The sequence below is a fragment of the Ambystoma mexicanum genome, chromosome 7q (assembly GCF_040938575.1).
Source record: "Ambystoma mexicanum isolate Mex_15411 chromosome 7q, UKY_AmexF1_1, whole genome shotgun sequence".
Lineage (NCBI taxonomy): Eukaryota > Metazoa > Chordata > Amphibia > Caudata > Ambystomatidae > Ambystoma > Ambystoma mexicanum.
The window spans coordinates 996511037-996532767 of NC_090941.1; the positions used below are offsets into that span (position 1 = coordinate 996511037).

Sequence of the window (21731 nt, forward strand, 5' to 3'; positions counted from 1 at the left end):
AGGATCTAGGGGTAGATGGGTGGCAAGGAGCGGGGGAAACAGATGTGGGGTGAGAGTGTTGCACACAAGGTGCGGTCTCCAGATGTACAGGCAAAGCAACATGAATACAAATATTTTAAATGTAGGGGTCTGCCATGGTGCAGAGAGGAGGGGGCATGGCGGGCTCAATTAGCTGGGGATGTGGACATGGTGCAGGGAGGAATAGGAGACAAAATGGCCTCCACCAAGACCTTTGATTGCAATGAACGCCAAAAACAAGGACTATGACTTATCAATCAGAAATCAGATGTGCCTAACTCATAATCATGCACTGATTGGCCGAATGCCTTGTGGTATTTTTTCAGTGTCATACAACTCCTCGAAACCCAAAATAGGTACAATTGCTCCAGGGAATAGCAAAGCAAAAACATTGTTTTCAATTATTTAAGCACAATTTTATACTGGTGATAATTATAGCAAATTGAATTTGCGACTACTTCCGGGGGCAAACATGTGTTCTGAAAATTGTTTTAGTTTATGGTTTTATATGGTATTATAAAGCACACAAGTGGCCCCAAATGGCACCAGAGAACTGTTCATTGTAAAACAGAACACATTAAAGAAACACGCATTGGCAATACCAGTAGGTGGTGGTCTTCATATGACAATAGCAGCCTTGAACGGCCCAATAGACTCAATGGCATGACTGAAGGACGGCACTAAAGTTCACATCAGTACAAGTGATAACAATCACAAAACAGGTACACACTTCAGACAACATTTCAAAGGAAAACAAACACAGCGCAATCAAGACTGAGAAATAGTGGAGTGTGTGTCCTAAGGTTGAAAGAAGAGACAAAAAGTGAAACTACGGCCCAGATAGAATGTTCACTTTCCAGAAAATCCAAATGTCAGCAACATCAATGTGGCAAATGTGTAGTTATAGAATGTGTCACCTGCGATTAACCATGTAACACATTTTGGCTACAGTAGATGACATGTAAGCGACCCCTATGAGACAAAACCTAACCAGTTAAACAAATCTCTGGACAAAACGGAGGAAAGGATAAAACAAATGGCTTGAAAAAAGACCACCTGTGCAAAATAGAACCACAGGCTAATCACGCTGGGGGTCCCCCCGCTCTGTCCCACAACATAGCTTCAGCTTCCATTCCATCTCTGGAAAGCGCATCCACTACAAGGCCAGGCCCCTGGGCCATCGGACAGGACCAATGGCACACATGTTCCCCTGAAGGACACACTGCACCAATGATGGATCCTCATCTCCAGCTCACAATCCTCCATTCTACATCTGCACGGGCAGAGAGGGGCACATTGAGCCCTCTGTCCAACCAGTGCAGTGTGGTATCCCAGGACCAGGCCCCCCACCCGTCACAAACACCAGAAATCAAGTGGCAGCCATTGCAAGGTCAGGGCAGCAAGACGGCCATCAGATGGGACCATTGAGCATGTTCTTGCTCCTCATGGTCTCATTCGTGGCCCTCTCAGGCATTATCTGCAGCTGAGGTCCCTTGGCAAAAGGCTCCTAGGCTAAGTGTAAATCCTGCTTCAGCCAATCCTCCCTCTTCCTGCTGCAGGCCTCACCGCATCAGTATAATAAGATCTCCTACCAGTCCCTGTGTCCCTTGCTTACCATACTCCCATTACCTCTCACACCGCTTTACAGAACCATGCCCTCCCTCAACCTACTACTTCTCCCGACTCCCCAGCCCTCTCACTTCAGCCTTCTGCTCTCCATACCACACATTATGACTGCTTTTCCTCTTCGCCTCACCCTTTGCATTACCCTCCCCTAGACATCAACACAAAATCACCCTGAACACTCTTATCGCCCTCGCCCTAACCAATCGCACATCATCTACCCCACTCTTCTCCCCCGATAGACCTACACCTCTCTTCCCCCCCTCTACTGCTTTCCTTCTGAACTCACCGTGGGCCTCTGGAATGCCAAGTCCCTGATATGATATGATATGATATGATATGATATGATATGATTTGATATGATTTGTTATTTATAACCCGCTTAATACCCAGAGGTTTCTAAGCGTGGACCTGGGGATTTAACCTGTGTTTCTATGTGTCGTTTTGCTTCCAAGGTGAGCACGTTGCCCCTAAGCTATCCTCCCGAGACCCTCTGCAATAAAACCTCAATCCTCACTGAACATGTTGATTCCCTTCATCCCAAGCTATCTACGATGACAATCACTGAAACGTGGATTCCTCACAGTGACACCTCCACTCTGGCTGCCCTCCATGCAGACTTACCCTTCTACTCCTGCTCTACCTGACTGTCAAAAGCAAATGGTCGTTGTTGGTCTGATGATAAGCAAAGACACCATCAGCTCCTCTTCCTGACTCTGACCTCTCCATACTCCTATGGGCACATCTTGGTTCAACGTCTTGCTCCACCTCCCACAGGCCTTCTCATTTACTTCCTTGCTGGCGCATCTAACCTTTTCTCCTCTTACATTTATCTGTTGATGTCCCTGCCGTTATCCTGGGAAAACACCAAGGCACACCAAATACTACCAGATGCCACTCTCTCTGACCACTCTTTAGTCAGCCTTCACAATCTCTCTACTCACAATCACAGCAGAAAGAGCGACCATGTCCTCCTTTCCTCCTCTGCCAGCGCCTAAGCTCCCTCCATTGTTGCCTCGCCATCAGATCATTAACTCACCTACTTCACTATTTCAGTTCCGCTCACTTCCCTCTCCCTCAAGTACCACCAATTGCAAATGTAGACCTGGCCTAGTGGTCCCCTATCCTGACACAGTTTTCTTTTCATCTCCTTGCCCCTCTACACCGGAACGCTCAACCTCTCCTTATCCGTTCCATCTCCTCTTCCTCTTCCTTCCGCTCCTCCTTAAAATCTCACCTTCTTCACCCTCTCTCCTGACAGCCCTTCATTGCTCCTTCTTACTCTTCCCTATTTTCATCTTGTTCCTGGTTCTCAGAAATGTGTTCATTATGCTGTTTTCGATTATTTTGACTCAGGCTCCGTACTCATGCTTCTAATGTAATCCTGTTGTTATAATGTAAAGCGCTTTGGCGTAAAGCGCTATATAAAAATAATAAATACAAATACAAAATACAAATACAAGCTCCTGTACCCTCTCTTGGTCACTCTTTGAACTCAGTTGTACTGTCTTCAACACTGCATTAGCTTCTTCTTTTGATCGAGACACTTTCCTACATGCTCCTTCATCGCTCCAGCCCCCGCCCTAAACATGTATCTCCCGTGGCCATCCAACAGCTGAGGACCACCATGCATTCCCACCTATGCCGCTAGCCTAAGGCTCTCGCCTTTGCTCTCCTTATGCCATGCAAGGATGCTTTCATTGCCCTCTCTATGGCTCTTGACAATACTAAATCCTGACGCTACATTGATCTTCCATCCAGACCCAATAAGCTGTCAATGGCCCTGCCGGCCATGCACTCACCCCGCACTCCCCAAAGCAATTCCACTCCATATTCTACTGCCTCTCTGCTGATGATTTTCCTTCTTATCTATCATCGTAGCTCACCAAAATATGCGACGCACTGTCCTACCTGCCACTACTGTTGTTGATGGATCAAATCTTGTGCTCCCCACTAGCCAATGGCAAGTGATAATTGGATCCTGGCTAGTAGCTTGAAACTTGAAATGTTTACCCCTGCTGGTGTCCTCCCCGTTCATCCCTACATTCTCTTCCCTAACTCAATTTAATTCCACTTGCCGCAATAGGCAGATATGCATGCTATGGTCATCTAAGCCGCCATCCTGCACTCCTATCAATTCTTTGGCACCGCATAAAGAACTTGCTCATTACACTGGCAACCATCTTTCCTTCCTCTTCAATCTCTATCAACTGGCATTTTGCCAGCATTCTATAAGGTGGTTGGCGTCATAGCCATTTTAAACAAAACCTATTTCTGACCCCAACAAACCCGTGGCCCTATTCCATCCCAAAACTCCAAAATCTTCAAATAGGTGCCTTTCAACTGTATGGTCCACTGTTTTAAGCAACACTCACCATCCGACCCACTCTAATCAGGGGTTAGCAGTAAACTCATCTCTGAAACTGCTTCCACTCACACCCCCAACGTTCTCATCACTCCACACCACTCCCATCTCTCCTCCCTGCTCATTCTACTTGATCTCTCTGCTGCATTTGAAATTGTAGATCATCCTTCCTGCCCACAAAACCTCTCCTCGGTAGGCTTCAAGAAATTCTTACTTGACTGTGTGGCCTACTGTCTATTCTTTCTCTATCTCTTGAACCTCTAAAATCAACCCTCTCATCCCCTTTCCTGCGAGTGTCCTTCTCCTCTTCACCCTGTAAACTTTCTTCCCAGACAAACACGTTATCCTTTGACTTTCACTACCACGTCTTTGAAGACTTCACCCAAACTATTTTCTCTTTTCCTTTCTTCACCCAGATATCTCAGAGCACATCTCTAATTGCCTCTGCAATGGGTTTTTGGATGGCTCGACATTCCCTAATCCTAAATTCAAGCAAGATGGAAGTCATCCTGCACTCCTGCACTCCAACCCCACTTCCCTTTCCTATAAATCCAGTCTACCTGAACGCCTAACTCCATTCCCCAAGGCCAGCAACCTTGGCGCCCTCTTTGACAGCAAATTCATAGTCAGCCACTTCATAGCTGCCACTGCTAGTGCAGCCCGAATTAACCTTCTAAACATAAGGAAAATCTGCAAGCACCTCACTCATCACTCAGCTAAATCTTTAATCTCTAGCTTGGTCCTCAGCAAACTTGACTACTGCTCAATCCTACTCCTGGGCCTTCCCCTCTACTTGTTTGTTCCCGTGAGCACATTTCTAAACTTTGCTACAGGAACAACCTTCCCAGATCCTCTGCCACCTATTAACGCACCAGACGGCCTTACATGCAAAACCACTCACTCTTTAAATGTCTACTCTGAAATCAATTCAAAACCTAGCCCCCAATACAAGCCTGATGACCTCTCTCTTTATTGTCCCTCTATGTAATCTCTATGCTCATCACCTCTCAACAACCTAGCTGTCTTCTGTACCCCGCACCTTGCCTCCCATTTCTGACTTCTACACTACTAGTCCCACAAAACTGGACTGCCCCCCTACCATCAAAGCATCAAATCTATCCAGTCTACAAAGCTATTCAAGACCAGGCTCAAACTCCAACTGCTCACTGTGAGGGGCATCCTGCACACCTCCCCGATTCCCTGCCTGTCTGACCACCTTGCCTGCGCTTCTCGGACTTGATTCTACTGGCATTTGCATATTCTGCCCAACGCCTAAAATGTGTATTTATGCATGGTCCCTTGTCACCCATAGTCCCCACTATCCTGTCTATTCTCTTATTTACTACCACTGTAGCTTTGCAAAGTCATGCCACCAATGGACTGCCTCCATCATCTTTGCGGCTGCTACTAGGTACCACATTTCTTGTGAGAATTGTCTGCCCAACTTGTTAAACAAACACAATGAAACCTTAAAGCAAGGTTTGAGGAATGGGTCCTCAAAACAAATGCTCAATTGTATGAAATTGGTCAGGGGCCAGGGTGGAGTACTGCAAGACAAGTAGAAGAGCAGCGATAAAGGCATGGGAATAAACAATGAAAGGACTAATTGAATGCAAAGGGGAAGGAGGAGCACAAAGCTAGCTGAGAAGCCAGAAGAATTCACAGAAGAGTGAGGAACGCAAGCAGGCGGGTAACTACAGTAAAGGGGGTATAAAGAGTGTGACCATTCGAGGGAATGCAAGCAAATAGGCTAATTGCCTTTATCGAAGGTCCAAGGCCAGAAAAGGTTGCGGAGTATCAGTGCAGAGGTAGATGACAGCTGTGGGCATGGCAGAGGAACATGGTGGGTGGGGAAAGAGGTAATAAGGCCAGAATTTACAGACTGTGCAGTAGAGAATACAGCACTCATGTAGTCAGGGTGGGTATTCAAGTGTCAGGCTGGCAGCATTTGGTTGGTGGGTGAAGAGGGGAATTCATATCAACAAAGGTATCAGCTGAAGACCATCAAGATCAGACAGAGGGTGTGGAGGGATGTTTATAAATCCAATGGTACTGTGCCAACATTTGGACACCTTGGCATGCCAATAACGTGCCTAGGCTTTTGGAATATGCAAAGCCATCAAAGGGAGGACGATTCATAAGTACAGCACAATAAGACTAAGTAGGAGAACAATGGGAGGGAGTGGCCAGCAACCATGCTGTGAAGACGTGCCTTCAGCTGCTCCTGCATGATCCTGCAAAGATCCGGAAAGTAAGGCAACTTAAAAAAACATGCTAAGAACCCAGGATGGGCAAAAGGTATGAGGAGGCTGAGGAGCATATTTTGCTGCATGTACTACTGTTTTGAGTCAGTGCGAAGAGATGCGTTGCACCACGTCGACCGACTCAAAGCAGCAAAGTGAAATTAAGATGGCGACAAGGGCTCTGTAGTAGCGAAGAGGGGAGGAGTCTGAACGGGAACCCTACGAGCAATGGTCCTATGATACGAAGGGCGGGAGGCTAATTTCTTATTTATGCGACACGGCACGATATAATGCAAATCCAGCCCAGAATGCAAAGATAATAATCGGGGTGAGAGACCCGCGGCGGCTGCACCAGATCAGGGAGATGACAGGCAGCAGGAAAAACCTTGCCACACGACGGGGAGTTACTGCCGGTGCGAGACAACGCATTGGGCCAGAAGGGCAGCCTTTGACCACTCTACTCCCTGCAAAGCAGACTGAAAAGAGTCTCCATGGCACGGAGAGTAAACCTAGACCTGGGCTGATAGATGCTTTGTATGGACGCAAGCGGACGAGCAGAAGATCTGCCTCGGAACGGGAACGTTATTATGCAACCGGTAACTGTTGGCTGAAAATAATAAAGAAATGCCCATAACATAATATTGCAAGTTCACTTTCAAAGGCAGAAAACTAAGATAACTTTGTGGGCAACCTTGGGTGTAATAATGAAGTGTGGGTGACGGCGCAGCTGCACATCCAACAAACAAGTGTCCACAGCACCCACTATGTAACAGTAGACTAAAGGAGTGACGCAGACTCCCTACTAGAACACATTTGTATACTACCTGATCACAAGGACCTGCCGAGAAGCAAACACAGTTCTGCAACATGGGTATCTTAAAAACAGGAATCACGTAAGGCTCTAGGACAAGTGTGGTGGAAACAGGTGAAGTGTTGGAAGAACAAGAGGATCACAATCAATGAGAGACAGAAGAGTAGCAACTTCCATCACATGTTCAATAGACTGAAGGAGAATAACAAGACCTACATTGATTGGAGGACAACATAAGACACAGCAGTCCCATTTAAACGAGATAGCAATATTGTAAGCATATAGAGAACTGAGAATACTGTGCTCAGTCGGTTGTTGCTAGATGCCTAGGTACAGGACTCCAGATGCCTGCAAAACACAACAAAGGGAAGAGCAAAAAGACCACCATGGAGTCGTACACTAAAGTTCAGGATAACCCCATAGGGGAATCTGCTACAGAGGACTCCATAGTCATGGCTAGCTCATACGAAAGCATGAGACGGCAGCACTATAATCCATAATAGATGCTGTGATAATAGATGTGGGGCTCTTAAAACAAGATGTTCGCACGTTAGCAGAAAGAACTGGAAACATTGAAGAACAAGTAAGAGATAACACCAAAACCACGACTCAAAAGAAGATGGATGTCAATATATTGCAACAAAAAGTAAAATTGCTGGATGACAGGGCAGAGGATGCGGAAGGACGGGCCCGCAGAAATAACATCAGGATTCTGGACCTGCCGAGAGGGATGTAAGGAGTGGACCACACAAACTATATTGAAAACTTAATCCTCCAAGAAATAGGCCCGGGTAACCTTACTCAAGGCTTCACTGTAGAACGAGCACATAGATCCTCGACCAAAAAGCCACCGCCTTGGATGCCTCCAAGACCAATTATAGCTCAAATAATGAATTACAAGGACAGAGAAAGGATACTGCCATTTTCAAAAACCGGTGGAACAATATAGAGAGCATCGGCTAAGCTGACAATCTATCCAGAATATACTTTTCAAGTACAGTAGCGGAGAGTCCAATTAGGCCCTGCGAAAATAAGAATTTCGAAAGGCAGGCCTGAAATATATGCTAACTTACCCGGCTCGACTATAGATTCTGCACAATGGCCGGTCCCATTTTTTTGTAAGCCCGGAGAAAGCACAAGACTGAATGGACAGAGAGCGGCTGGCAGCACCAGCGAAAGTCTAATAACCCGACCGAGATACAGAAGAAGTTTGGTCTTCCTTCGAGGAGTTCTCCTGGTGTTGGTGAATTGGTGCACAGGGCACTAAAGCCAACAACAATGACACATACTGAGACTAATAGTTTGGGGATCAGTTTATTCACATAAGCAGTGCATTGTCTTCAGGAGAAGAAAAGACACTTGCTCCGGCTGCCTCCTATCTCGCCCTTTTTCTTCAGGGTACTAGTTGTAAAGTACCCACCCATTGCACACCAGACACCTGTTTTTTAGGCTGGGATGGGTGGGAGCGAGAAACTGGCATGCCTAAGCATGCTATGCATTGCGGGCGGTTATTGTTGGGGAATGGACTATTGAGGGGGAAGGCGGTGGTATGAGTTAATTAATATTCGTTTGTGGCCTTTCCTGGACACAATGTATCCCGGGGACGACCGACACTCAGCTGGGACAAGGTGTTCAGACCCCATCCTGAGGGACATAGAGGTGTCAGTGGTGAATCATAACTATCCCTTGGTATACGCACAATATGGCTGACAGTGTAAGAATGGTGACCTGGAACATCTAAGGTCTTAATAACTATGTAAAAAGACACATAACATTAACATATCTACGTAGGAACAGGACAGACATAGCGCTGCTGCAGGAGACATCTCACCCAAAAAGGCAAGACACACTTACTCAAAAGTTAGTGGCATCAACCTACTCTGCGTATGCCAGAGGGGTACTCATATGGGTAGCACAGTCAGTCCCCCTGATGAAAATCCTCCAGACCAAAACAGATGATGAGGGAAGAATGGCACTAGTCTATGTTATTATGGAAAACAGAGAGATATGCATAGTTAATACTTGTGCTCCCAACCAGGATGCTACAACCTTCTTCAGGTCCTTGTATAGAAGAATAAATCCTTACAGGACGTACTCCTGTTATGGGGAGGTGATTTCAACTGTACGTTGGACCCTACAGTAGACAGATCTGATGATAAGTTTAGACGACCTGCTCTGCCTGCAAAAGTATTGAAAACCCTAATACCAGTTCATTGAGTTAACAGACATTTGATGGACTCTTCACCCTAACACAAGAGATTACTCTCACTACTCCACCCCGCACAAGGTTTATACAAAGCAAGATTATTTTGTCACAGGGGCAGAATTCATTGGGGAGTTCAAGGAAGAAGAATACAAGGTGAGGGTCTTATCAGATCATGCCCCAATAACTGTAAAATGGCAGATAGCATTCCCTACACTGACAATACCAACCTGGAAACTAAGAACTGAAACTCTACAAGATACAGTATTTAAAAGACACATACGCAAACACATAGGAGAATACTTCACACTAAATACTGGCAGTGTACAATCAGCAGGCCCATTATGGGAAGCATTCAAAGTGGTGACCAGAGGTGAAGCGATAGCCAAATCTGGAGGCATACAAGCAGTAATCACTGCAGAGTAAGACAGAATGGAACAAGAGCTTGCAGTCGTAGAAAAAAGCAATAGCACTGGAGGAACTAGTCTACAGACAGAAGTAGAGTTGAGACAAAATTGTCTACTACAATGGGATAGGTTAGGTACATTTAATTACACAGAATACATAGAGAAGCTACATGCAGAAGGGGACAAGCCGGGTAGGCTTTTACCATGGCTATACAAAAGTGACAACAAAAAAACTATAACATGCTCTGTTCAGAATAGTGATGGCCTCCCTTGCACTACACAAGCAGAGGTACATGGGGCGTTCTATGAATATTATAGAGCTCTATATGAGGAAGCAAAATAACTCGCCTATGACACTAGATGAAATATTGGCCACAATTAGGTCTCTGCCCTCCGGAAATAAACACCAGAAATGGGCAGATTGCAGAGTGAATTTTATGAGGAATTTGCAGAAAACCGTGCTCCGGCTATGTTGAAAATGTTCACGGAAGCATACAACACGGGTCTGCTCCCTGGCAGTTTAAGAGAAGCAGTGATAATGCCCCTAACCAAACCTAATAAACCTGAAGGAGATTGTGGATCATATTGGCCCCTGTCTCTACTAAATTAAGACAGCAAAATTCTCACTGCGTTATTAACTAATAGACTGAAAGGTGTGATAGCAAAACAAATACATCCCGACCAAATGGGATATGAGCCCGGCAGAAACACCACATGGAATCTAAGGCGGTTGCATCCCATAATAGAGAGTACCAAGACATGGGACCACACTGTGCTGTAGCCTCCCTTGAGGCAGTAAAGGCATTTGATTCCATTAATTGGGACTGGCTATACGCAACGCTGGAGAAGTTTGGGTTTGGTGCAAGGCTTGTAAAATGGGCAAAGCTGGTATATGTTAGCCCTATGGCCAGAGGAAAAACTGGGCGCTCCTACTCTGCTAAACGGGAACTGCATAAAGGCACCAGACATGGATGCCCATTGTCCCAAATGCTTTTTATTCTGGCCATGGAACCAACTGCTGAGTTCTTAAGGAGAGAATAGCGAGATGCAGGCATTAGGATAGACGGGATACAGCATCTAATTTCTAGGTATGACGATGATATGCTGTCATGTATACAACAGCCAGACGTAGATCTACTAGATCATTTTAGCACGCTGTCGGGATCACAATTAGTCGGGGAAAATCCTGCTTGTTCCCACCAGCAGCTCTTACAAGATGCACCAGCAGAGAACTGGCCACCCTGGCGCTCAAGTGGAACAAGCACAAGTTCCGGGAGCTAGGGTTATTTATGTTTCATAGGCCTATGCTGGAACATACGCACAATACACAAAGAGCATTGGAGGGCATTAGGAATTCCATGAAATTCTGGGCCCGGCTGCCATTGTCTGTAATGGGTAGAGCCGCATTGCTAAAAATTGTAGTACTACCCAGACTACCCCACTGCTTCGGAAATATCCCTTACGACATTCCTAAACACTTCTTTGGCATGTTAGACAAAGAGTGCAGGAGGTTCCTATGGTAAAATGGTAGATGCCGGGGTGCCCTGAGTACACTCCAGAGGACCCATGATGGCGTATGGTTGAGAATAGCAAAATTTAGCTGTACTTCCTCTCAAGTCAGCTTATTTATTAATTTATTTTAATCCTTATAAAGCGCCTGAGGATAGCACAGGGGCAACGTGCTGGGACTTGGAAGCAAGACCAGGCAGAGCAACAGAGGTTCGAATCCGGATCCATGCTTAGAAACCGAACTCAGGTAGGTATTAGATGCGTTATAAAAAAAACAATAAAATAAAAAATAAAAATAAATGTTCTGGGTTTGCCCAGCCATAAGGAAAAACTGGGATGAAGTTGCTCAGAAAATGTCAATGGGTGGCGTTTTGTTTGAATGTCCAATCCCTTGCTGCCTGTCTGTCGGGTCTCTACCCGCGTAGAAGGACTGGGAAAGGTGTTTGAATATTGAAGGACTTGGCCTACGTGTTAGCCAAACTCTGTGTATCTATAGCTTGGAAATGCCTATACGGCCCTGTAGTTGGGATGTGGTGGAAAGACTTACAAAAATGGACATTAGCAGAAACCTTGGTATGGAAACAGGCAGCCAACACGCATCAGCATGACCTTGAGGATGAGGTGGCCTCTTGGAACGAACTCATACAACCTTTATTCAAACTCGAAATCGCTGGACCAGAACACCAGCGCGTTGATTGAAGAACACGGGTAGAGTGTATATAAGCTATGAGTATTTGCAGGAAGAACAGATGTAATACTGGAGCAAGGCCGATTGAGAAACAGTGAGGGGGCAAGCAGGGAGGGGTTTATGGTTGGTGTAATGCTGGATAAGCAGAGTTGATTTAAGGCAAAACGTCACAGATGAGAGCTATGTAGCACAGCGTAAATATCATTTCACTGTAACATGTGTTATACTGTATTGGTGGTTGAAAAAAAACAATAAAAATAAATGGAATTAAAAAACTATGAGAACAATGGGGGTAGGAGGGTCTAGACGTCCCGGGTCAGGGATATGCATTAAACAAGGCAAGAACAAAGACGTTCACAGTCCATGGAGTAGTTGCCAAAAATCTGTCTGAGTAGTGAGGTTAAGCCCAGTGAGGTACCATTTAAGCAGTAAGATCTTCCATCCTTTGCCGCAAAACGAGTGATATTTAGTAAGCAGTAAAACACGTACAGGCTCAACAGTCCCAAGTACAGCCTCACAAGCTCAGGTCTGCCATCATATGTGCAGATACTACCCCCAAAAGCCATTTAATCATTAGTCACATGCTGCATGCTTAGGACAGCCTAATATCCCTGGCTGCAATCACCAGGTGCCAAACTATTGATCTCAAGGACTGTAGACAGGCTCATGAAACCAGATTCTTTCATTGTATTCCAGGAGGCGCTTCATATTCAATGTACAGCCTCGTGTGTGTAAATAAAAACACCCCAAGCATAGCCTCACGTGCTGAGGTTCTGCCATTATGTTTATTATTTATTTGCTGCATTTATTGTTTGCATTTATTAAGCGCACTAAACCCAGAGACATCACGCGCTGGCATGAGGGCCAGCTGCAGCCACACATGCCTTAATATTGCCAATGTGTCCTTGGTGCACTCTCGTATTCCCAGGCACAGACCCCCACCCCCTCCATCACATTAAAAACTCATGTCAGGGGTCAAGGCAGAGGCATTCGACAAGCGGTATGCTCGATGTCTGTCCTTATGATCCTGCCTCCCAAGTGCCTTAGCCTGTGCTGCACATGGTAGGTAGTTAAGCAGAGGCAAAAGAAGAGAAGCCTCAAAATGAGGTTGCTCTCCTCTTGCCTCCACTTGCCCTCCTAAAACTCAGAGCTGAAAGCACCTGGAGGGCAGCGGAATTGGTGAGGAGATTCACAATGAGGGTAGGCTCGCCATGCTCCATTCACCTGGAACCTGTCTCAAGTGAGAGCCAGGAGAAGGGCCCATATATTTTCAAGAACGGCCTCCTCAAATGCACCTTAACAAAACTGGGGGTAGTGATTATCGGCTGCATGACACATGCTGCACACTGGCAGCTAGCCGCAAGGCAGCTGAGCCAAACGCTGAGTAGTCAGTAAGATCAGAGGAAGGGACCCTGCGGCGCAAGGCAGCTGAACCAAACGCTGAGTAGTCGGTAAGATCAGAGGAAGGGACCCTGTGGCGTAAGTCAGAACAGCGACAGGTGAGGAAAGTGAGGATGAGGTGCCAGGCCCACAACAAGGAGGAGGTGAAGAGGAGAAGCACACATTGTGAATTGGGCAGGAAAGTGAAGAGGGCAGAAAGTGTGGGGAATGGGTTGCGGGTCTCAAGTGAGGGAGTGGCTGGGAATAAAGCAGGTGGAAGGGTCCTCCCTACGAAGGACAAACCCAGAGCATTCTGAACGAGGCAGAGGTGGCAAAAGGCGGTCTGGAAATGGGCATAATTGCTAGTGATTATTGAGAGCCAATTTAGGAAATGACAGTTCAAGAAAATCGAGGCCAGGTCACCTTCATAGATCTTCCTGCTACCCAGGGACGTCATTTAGGGGTCGCCAGAGGTCGCAGGTCTCACTTTAAGACCTCTGTGGTCTCCCTTGCGACCTCTAAAAAAAGAAACCAAAAAAAATGTGATGTAATGCAAGCTCCTGGACTTTGGCCATCACCATGTGGCTCTTTACTTCTGTAGCGGCTGGCTTTCTTGTTCAAGCCCCTTAAAAAAAAGAAGAAAATAAGAACAGGAGTGCCACAAGTCTAACACTTTCAGAACTGACCCTAAATAAGAAAGAATAGGCATACCAAATAATGTGTCTTTCTGGAATTCTATACAATAATTGGCAGCCTCATTAAAGGTTTATTTCAGGCACACTTCAGGGGTGAGTCATTGATTTAGTCTGTTCCTAAACGCCTCAACTCAGCCTTTCATCCTTCTGAGGTCGATAAATGAGTACCAACACAGATTGGGTGATATTGGGTGTATATTTTTTCTATATAAAGCACTTAAGCGTAAGTGCTATATAATAACACATCATTATCATTTGGTCATGGACGTCTGCTTGCATTCACAGTCATTTGGTAATATGGGCCTATACACACCGATCTTAGCGATACTTATGGCGATCCATTCTTGTATGAAAAGTACATCACATTATAGTGATATCGTAACCATATGTTTCGTAGTGTACAATGCTATGTGATACCACTTCCTGGTTTGTCAACGGGTGAAAGGTCGTGTTCCATCGCTTCTCACGACATCACTTCGGGGTGGGGTCAAATAATATCACTTCCTGTGATGTCATCAGGGGGTCAAATGTCGTGTGATGTCACTTCCACTACCTATGGCATTTTGGTGAAATGACGTCCCTGCTGCTACCACGTTATTTCCTGCTGCTGACAAGAAGCAGCAGGAGGAAGTAGTTCTGCTCATTGTCCTTCCCTAGGACGCTCAACAGCTAGCAGCTGCTGAACGGTCTTGGGCAAAACCCAATGGCATAGCTGGGGGTCCCCAGTACTCTCGGGGTTACAGGGCCTGATGCCTTGTGTTGTGGGGAGACCCCCTCAGACTTCAAAAGGAATTAATTTATTTCAGAAGTCAGAGCACTCTGACTTCATGACAAATATTTATTTAGTGCTGGACCAGTTGTGGTGCGAGATTGAGGTGCCCCGACTCCACTGCACATGTCAGGAACCAGGAAGCTCTTCCTGCATCCTGGTTCCTGTCTGCGTGGAGCACAGGAGCCAGAGGCCTGCCTGGAGAGCATTTCCTCGGGCTGATGGATTCGGGAAACTCTTTTTTTTTAATGAGTGTGTGCGTGCGTGTGAGGGTTCTGCATGTTTATGATGTATGTTTGTATGGATGCATATGTGAATGCAAGGGTGTATGGTGCATTAGCGTGTGTGTGAATGATCTAGTGAAGAGTGTGTGTAAATGAGTGAGTTAATGTTGTTTCAATGTGTGTGTGCTTGTGTTTGTGCTTGGCAGCAAGTGGTGATGCTCGGGTGAGTACTACAGCATTTTTAATGACCAGCATTTTGGTTCAGCCAGCCTAGCCATGTTTTACTGTGGCACACCATTTATTACTGGGCATCTGTGATAAAAAAGCAAGCAGGATAGGTGTTATTACCTGGCTAGACTGCCATTTTGATTCGGCCATGCTAGCTATTTCATACTGCGGCATGGCGTTGTTTAACTGTCCATCAAGGGTAAAGCAAACATAAGTGTTATTCAGTGTCTAGACTGGCATACAGTGTGCGGTCAGTTTGGACATGTTTTCTTGCATTTTTAATGGCAAAGCTAGCAGAAGTATGTTCTTACATGGGGATACTGCAATATATTGGCAAAGTCAGTGTGGACATGTTTTCCTATAGTATAATTACTGGCAGTATGTGTAAAACAACCGTGAGTATGTTCTTATATGGGAATACTGGTATATATTGGTGCACCCGGCATTGAAATGTGTGGGCGCAGTCAGCGTGAAAATGTTTTTATACTGGCATATATTGTGGGCAAAAGCATCATGAAAATGTTTGGGAAATGCTCCTGTGCGCTGTTGGTGACTTGCATCTCTTGGAATTTTGGATTGGCGATACCCTACAAAACCAATTCCAAATTGTCTGGCTTTTTACCTAGTTGTTCCCAGAAGGTGTGCTGTATTATGCACCATTTTAACCCATCATACAAAACATTTGTTTGGAGGAACCACCCTGCAACCCGAATCTCTTTGGTTGGTTCAGATGGGGTCCCTTGCTATGGCTTGGTCACTCTTGTATATTTCTGAGGATGTTTCCACCCCTCTGACTAAAAGATTCACCAGTTGCCAATAGGTGAGTGACTAGTGGGTGAATGGGTTTGAGTGTGTGCGTGGAAAGCTGTGGCGCAGATAGGGGGATTAGCACATGCATGTTAACGTACATGTTTTACTGGCCTTTTTGGGCAAGGCCAACTTGATAAATGTTATTTCGTGGAGGAGGATTTAGGATGATGGGTTTATAGCACAAACGGGTAGGCTAACTGGATGTTTTCGACATGGCATGTTTTACTTACAAAAGGGGCAAGGCTAATATGATGGGTGTTCTTACATGGGGAATGGGAGCACTTGTGCAGTCACAAGTATGTTTCCTTACTGTGACATTGCTTGTTTTACTGGTGCTAAGAGAGCAAAGTCAACATGATGACTATACTTATATGGTGAGTGGAGTCATTTGTGCAGCCAAACAAGGAAATCTTCAAATACTGTAACATAGCATGTTTTACTGCCATTGAGGGCAAAGTCAACATGAAGAGTATTTTTACACTGTGGTGCAAGCACTGGGCTACCATTTGCGCAGCCACCAATAGAATGTTTTCTTCCTGGGACAGGACATTTTTACCAGCATTAAGGGCAAGGCCAACAAGAGAGTGTTTGTACATGGGGATACTGGCATATACTGGCAGAAACAGCATGAACATGTATTTTAATGGTATTGCTGTGCATACTATTACTGGCCAAGCACAGAGTTGGCTGATACATTTGGGTGCCAGAGGCCCGACACAGACCCCTTCTTTCTACTCTAAGTGAAAGATTTCAAGTTTAATTAAAACACATACATCTTTCATAGTGCATGACGTGGTGTGCCACAGCAGCAGCATGATCACCATACGCATTGTGCATGCATGTTGGTCCAGGCCTGCCTGGAGTGTGGCGCGACCCGCGCGTTGTTGCCAAGCTGGTTGGGGCACTCGGCATGGCTTCCAGGGCTCCCCCACTGACAAGACAAGGGCAATAACGCCTCTTTCTATACTCGCCTGCTTCAGAAGCAGGTTTGTGCTGGGCTAGATGGCATGGAGAAGTAGGGCAGTAGTGGCAGATAGGGCATGAGGAGGCTGTGGTTGGTGAGGGAAGTGCATACTGCCATATACCCCTCACTTAAGTCGATGCACTGACCAGCCAATGAGAGAGGGAAATCTATTGAAACACCAATTAAAAGTAATGAACCTGTTGTTTGCATCTTCTCCTTCCATCACCAATCACTGATGCCCTTTGCACTGTTTGTAGCATCTAGTAAACGCTGATTGGCCTCTTCCACAACACGAGCTGTGCACACTCTTCAAGCAAGACCTAAAAGGCCCTGCATTATGAGGAATTACAGCCCAGGCCCACAGGGCCATAAGAAGTGTTATTGTCCTAAAGCCAATTTATGCTCCCGAAGAGGAGGGTGCACAGCAACGGAAGGGGCTAATAAACGGTGTTACAGCCCTCTCCACCAGGGCTGGGGTGCCATGATAACATGGTAAAACCCCAAAACCGTTTAAAAAAGGTTGGACACAAAAGAAACTAGTAGCAGGGGGTGCGTGGAACATTTAAGCGAGCATTGTCCAGGTGGAATGTTGGCCAAAGGGGACACTGATCACTGAGGCGTAATGTTGCGACAGACATACATGGCTTGTAATGGTGCTTAAGGCCGTCTGTGCGGACCCGCTGTTCACATTGGCTCGCTGACACTGCACACGACACAATTCACCAGCAAGAATACACGCGAAGAACACTGTCCCAACATTTCAAAGCCGCAGAGAATGTCCCGTGACGTTAACGCGCTACTTTTACTGGAGCAGGGATAGCTTGCAGGCATAGGGTATAGTGTATACTAACAATGAACCGAACAGGCATCAACAGGTGCCACGCCCCGCGTGCAGAGAAACATCTGGCAGGAACCCTGGACCAGGCGCACTCTGGATCCCAGGCGCAAGCGCTGCTGGCAGAGCATCAAGTGTTCTGCAGCTTTCTACACTCACAAGGGGGGAGGGGGGGAGGCAGGCTTTCCACCCACACCCGGGGGGACACGGGAGACGCGCGACTTACCTGGAGGCGCTCCCCGCTGCTCTCCTGCCTGCCCCAGAGCCTCTGTGCACAGTGGACCGCCCCCCTCGCCCCGTCAGCTCGATACCAGGGGCGGCCCAGGGGCGGTGTTTCCTGCCCGGGGATCCTCCGAAAGCTTCCCCGCCAGCAATGCTTCCCAAGTGAGCAAGCGGAGAGGGGGGTGGAGGGGCGGGAGCCCGGGACTGCCTGGCACAGCCCCATACGCCTGCTCCTTCCCCTGCCTCCTGCCCACACGGCTTATTTCCAGTATATTCCCTGCTTCTCCCAAGAGGGCCATTTATATGCCCGCTTCTACTTTCTTAAAAAGTTTCTATTTCCGCGCTTCTACTTTCTTAAAACGCATTTATTTATAGGCGCGCGTGCAGTTTCTTAAAAATCGATTGCATTTTGGCCTTTTATTGATGGAACTTCGCTGGTCCCTCTGAACAAAGATGTCAACTTTCAATTGAGACATAATGCATTTCCCGAATCTCTGATTGTTTTAAAAAGACACCCTTGAACTTTTGGAAAGACTCCTATTGTCTTGGCTTCACTGCTGGTTGATAGTTTTTTTTGTAGCGCCTAGAAACCTATACGTGCCTGTTGTGCGCACTATAAGTGGCAGATTGAAATGACCGGCACTTACCGCCGTCCGCACTGCTCTTACTTAAAATGTTTATCTAAATAACCGCAGCTGGCAACCACTTAATAATTGTCATTGCACCCTTGAAGTGCTTGAAACTGACGTAAGGGTATAGACGCATTTGCAGAAGCACTATTATTATTATTATTATTTATTTTTATTATTATTATTATTTATTATTATTATCATCATTAGGGTATTTTTTAACGCTGACCTACCTTCGGGAAGCAACAGAGCACTTTACAATTGTAGGGGGAAGAACGCAGTGAGGGAAGCAGAGAAACAAGGAGCAGGGAGCTAACAGGGGAGGGGGGCAATTGGCAGCATGGGGGGGAAACAGCAGGGAGCACACCACTGAGTCTCAGGTAGGGTGGGGAGTGCAGGGTGTGTGGACCTAAGTGCTAGGGAGGAGCCATTCCTTCAAGGGGAAGGTATTGAGCTCTTTGCTGAACTGCAGAAGTGATGGGGCAAGTCTGATGCAGCCTTCTAAAAAAATTTATAAAATAATAAAAGCATTTGCTCATTTTTTCTGATCAGTGCCATGCTTTAATAGCGCTACCCTGACTCTGCAGTCCTGCACGCCATCTCAGACTCCATCCCTACCCCTCGTGACTGTCTTACCTGTACACGTCATTCATGTGTGTTTGACCATTCACCCTTCACCCTCCTCTGCTGCCCAAGGTCTCGTTGCCCACGGGCACAAAATGACACATGCCACACTAGAACCAGCGCTTAGACTGGTGGAGTGTAAAAAAAACCTCCTAACATAACATTACAAGTGTGCCACAGCGTGGAGTCATGCCAATGACAGCTGTGCACTAAAGCACCATTCAGGTGCTTCAGGATAGATGGTGGCGACTCATGCAAAGTGATCCCCCCCCCCTCCACCCCTGCCGAACACATAACGACTGTTTAAATAATGTTGTAGTATTAGGGCCTGATTCTGAGCTCGTACTAAAAGTAGTATGGAATGCCAACACTCTGCCCTCCAGTTTCCAGCACCATTATCTTGAGGTGGGTGGAAGTAACAGAGGGAAGATGTTATGCTTTACTGCAGTAAAAGCTGCTAAAATCTCTCATTGTGGGAGAAACACGTGCAGCAGTGGCAGGACAAGCATTCCTTTAAAGAATGACACTTTCATAATTTGCGAAAGTGTCCTTGAGCTTTCAGCAATTTAGAAAAGCTGTGCTGCAGTCTGTGAAATGCTATTTTTAGACAGGGACAAGGGTGCAGCAGAGGATAATGACACCTCAGGGGTGGCATGGTTTGTCTCCTCTTTTTAACATGCAAAACCAGTGATTCTGAAAGGAGAATCCCCTCGCAGTGCCTGCCCAGCAATCCCCATGGTTGCAAAGGCTGTTGTCAAGCAGTATATCAGACACATGCAACATTTGTGGGTTTGACGTTAGGCGGCCTCATTATCATTTTAACAGAATATGGTGCTTTAAGTAAAGTGTTCTTCCTTCATGGAAAACCATTTTCCCGTGTTTGCATGCACCTCAGATTCAGGGCCTTAGACATCTCTGGCAAAACAATTGTTCTTTTCGTGCAATTTAATGGACAGTCTTATCATCTATATCATGTAATGTTCAGACTACCGACTACCACATTCCAATGCAGCCGCGACACTTCAAGTAAGTAAAAATTGGAGTTAGGAGCTATATGAATGTCACATAATATAAAATATCATAAAAAACAGATCAGGCATAGCCTCTTTTCTGTTTCCTTTTTCTTGTTTCCTGTTTCCTTTAGTGTTTTGAGAGCACCAAAGTGCCTAGAGGTTGCCGAACAAGTAACCAACATAACAGTGTATTTGTACATCCCGTGTGTGTGTTTAGAAACCTTTTCAATTAACTTGAGTAGATTTCCCTGTTTTGGAGATCCCACAGCTGCAATCAGCTGCACTGGGATGTCTAGACACAATCGAAACTGACCATGCACGCACTTTTCTTACGTGCAGCACCACTTGATCAAGTAGTGGAGCATGCTCATTTGGGATTCATTACCCATGTCATGCAATGCGCTGCTTGATTGCATAATAAGTCAGTCCAGGCTGCATCTGGACTTTGTCAATCACTTTACTAATGATTTCAAACAAAACATCACCCCGCTGCCTGTGGAATTAACCTAATTTCAGGAGTCATTCCTGAAATGTATTGGGGGTCAGCTGCCTACAAACTCGGGTCCGGTCAGTCGGAATGGGGACTTACCGGGACATTCCGACCTATGCGGACCCGGTAAATTCCCATTTAAAAAACCATTCCCCATTCCCATTTGAGCCCCCATAGGGCTCAATGGGAATGGGGAAGGCGTTAATAACGGGTCCGCAAATAGCAGGCCCGTTATTAGCTCCATGGTCCCTTAACGGGTCCCGCTAAGGACGGCTGGTCAGACCAGCCGGTCCTGGTGGGACCCGCTAAGGGACCTCGGAATGTGGCGGTAGGGGGTTAACGACACCGGCATCCTTACCGGTGCCGTTAACCCCCTACCGCCATACTCAGAATGACCGCCATTGTCTTTGCATTTTGACAGTTTTTAATACATTTCAGATTTGGTAGTGTTTCTACTAACCATATCCCCATTTCTCCTGCTTTTGAAAAACAGCTTTTTCTCGGTGTCCATTTTGTAGCTACAGGTTTTAATGCAATTTATTCTCCATATTTAATGAATTTCTAATGGATTTCCAAGGCGATCTGCTGAATAAATGTTCATTGTTCCTGCTGCCGGTAAAGTGCCTATTCTGGGAGTCTGTTTTGAGCAAATTAATTGGTTTTCAGCAGGATTTAATCCAATCCTACCTGTATCTTTAAGGGGATTGTGAAGGCTTCTCAAGCCCATCTACTGTCTAAATGCCCGTGTCTGGTGCTGCTGGCTCGCACAGTGCCTCGGCTGGGAGTCCATTTTGAAGTAAATGTATTTGTCTTTTGGCATGGTTTAATGCAATACTGTCAATGTTTATAAAAGGTTTCCAAGTTTATCAGCTACGCACATCATCAATTCCTCTTCCTGCTTCTCTCCCTTTTTCAGCCTCTTTGGAATATTCCAGTCTCCCGCAGACCATTCAATTTGGTTTATAGTCATAGCGTCGAAAA

The 21731-nt window shown here is 46.1% G+C and overlaps 1 protein-coding gene across 1 annotated transcript in view; it reads right to left on the reverse strand.

Annotated features, from left to right (window-relative positions):
• LOC138528485 (sialidase-3-like) overlaps window positions 1-18151 on the reverse strand; it is a 237249-nt gene extending 219098 nt beyond the window's left edge. Inside the window, exon 1 of the mRNA XM_069640147.1 lies at window positions 17999-18151. The gene's annotated coding sequence lies outside the window, so the exon portion shown is untranslated. The remainder of the gene's footprint in view (window positions 1-17998) is intronic.
• Window positions 18152-21731: the final 3580 nt, after the last annotated feature.